Here is a 2091-nt window from a genome sequence, read left to right as displayed (position 1 = left end):
GGGCGTGCAGGAGGCAGTCGGTCAATGATTCTCTCTCATGGATGTTTCTATCTCTCTCTCCCTCTCCCTCCCTCTCTGAAATCAATAAAAATATAGTTTTAAAAAGCTGGTTAAAATAGCAAACAGGAAATAATATGGCAACAAATGGAAATGCATTCTTTTGCCAGCAAGCCCATCAGAAGACTCGGTGGAAATGGGGGATTTGAAGAAGCAAATATTACCACAAGTTCACACTGCGGGAGGCTTGCTGTCCAGCCGGGAGAGAGCACCCATGTTCTCGACATGTTTCAGCTGCGGGGTTTGCAGGGTTCTGCTTCAACTCTCGAATTCACAGGCAGCTCCCTGTGCTGAGCCCCTAAAAGGAAGGTGTGTCATAGCAGTGGGCTTCAACCAGGAGTCACTGTTCAAAGCCATATTGCTTCCGGGCCCCTGGCTGAGTGGGACCATTGCTGGGCTGGCTGCTTTCATGCGGATTTTAAAAAGATTCCAGAGAGAAGGGATAGCGATGGCATCTCACGTGAAATCCATTTACTGCATCATTAGTCGGCAAGCTATTGCAGCGAGTACATCGAAGGAGAAATGCAGGTTTTAGAAAACCATCGAAGCTTTGTTTTTGCTGCTTTTTGTAAATGAGTGGGACTGACGGTGTGACAACAGGAGTGGTGGGGACGGTGGGGACGGTGGGGACGGTGGGGAGCTGACGGGTGTGAGGTCCCCTAAGGAGGCGGCCACTGCTCAGGTCCCCAGAGGGCTCCGCGCAGGACCACAGGCAGGCGTAGCCAGAGGTCAGATTTTTAAAGAGAAATTGCGATCTGTAAAGCCCATGCTACAGGAAAACAAAGTCTTTCAAAGAGCAATTTTCTCTCTCTCCTTTGTGTTTTCGTAGGATGGACATAAGCCGGCTGACCCTTCACAAAGGCTAGACAATGTGGCTAATTTTATTTAAAAAAAAACACCTTTGCCCTAACCGGTTTGGCTCAGTGGATAGAGTGTCGGCCTGCGGACTCAAGGGTCCCAGGTTCAATTCCGGTCAAGGGCATGTACCTTGGTTGCGGGCACATACCCATTAGGGAATGTGCATGAGGCAGCTGATCGATGTTTCTCTCTCATCAATGTTTCTAACTCTCTATCCCTCTCCCTTCCTCTCTGTAAAAAACCAATAAAATATGTTAAAAAATAAATAAATAAAAAATAAAAAAAACACCTTTAATACAGCAAACTTTTGCAAGGCTTTGTCATCATATGGGGAGTGACCATCACAGCCTTTTGAAGTAAATAGAAGTTAGCCAGCTATCTTTTGGCAAGCCACTTAGGAGTGTCGAATTTAAAAGTTTATTTTTAACTCTTTTCTGACCTCTTTTGAGCTAAGTGTTTGTTACAAATATAGCAGTTAGCAAGTCCTTTAAAGGGTGTACACACAGCAGGAAAAACCCACTTTGTTTCTTCAATGCAGAGGTGATATTCTTTTTTTTAATTTTTTTATTGATTAAGTTATTACATATGTGTCCTTATCCCCACGTTACCCCCCACCCCCCACTCATGCCCTCACCCCCCTGTTGTCCGTGTCCATTGGTTAGGCCTATATGCTTGCATATAAGTCCTTTGGTTGATCTAGAGGTGATATTCTTAAGCGGAGTGAAAGGTAAGTGTTGGATCAAAAGAAGCTCATGCTATGAAGAGCCGTGTGAAAATACACGTTTGGGATTGCTTCTATCATTATGTGATTTTTCTTGCTCAAATTGTTACCTTAAAAACCCCACCCTAAAACAAACATTGAAACGTTTGAAAATCTTCCAAGAAGCCGGGCAGGCATGGCTCAGTGGTTGAGCGTCACCACTGAACCAAGAGGTCACGGTTTGGTTCCTGATCAGGGCACATGTTTGGGTTGCGGGCTCAATCCCCACTGTAGGACGTGCAAGAGGCAGCGGATCCATGATTCTCTCTCATCATTGATGTTTCTATCTCTCTTTCCCTCTCCCTTCCTCTCTCTAAAATCAATAAAAAATATATTTAAAAAAATCTTCTGCCCTGACCGGTTTGGCTCAGTGGATAGAGCATCGGCCTGTGGACTCAAGGGTCCCAGGTTCGATT

This window comes from Myotis brandtii, unplaced genomic scaffold (genome assembly GCF_000412655.1).
Source record: "Myotis brandtii unplaced genomic scaffold, ASM41265v1 scaffold147, whole genome shotgun sequence".
In the NCBI taxonomy this organism is placed as follows: domain Eukaryota; kingdom Metazoa; phylum Chordata; class Mammalia; order Chiroptera; family Vespertilionidae; genus Myotis; species Myotis brandtii.
The sequence above is the reverse complement of the archived record's forward strand: the minus strand, read 5'-3'. Positions refer to the sequence as shown.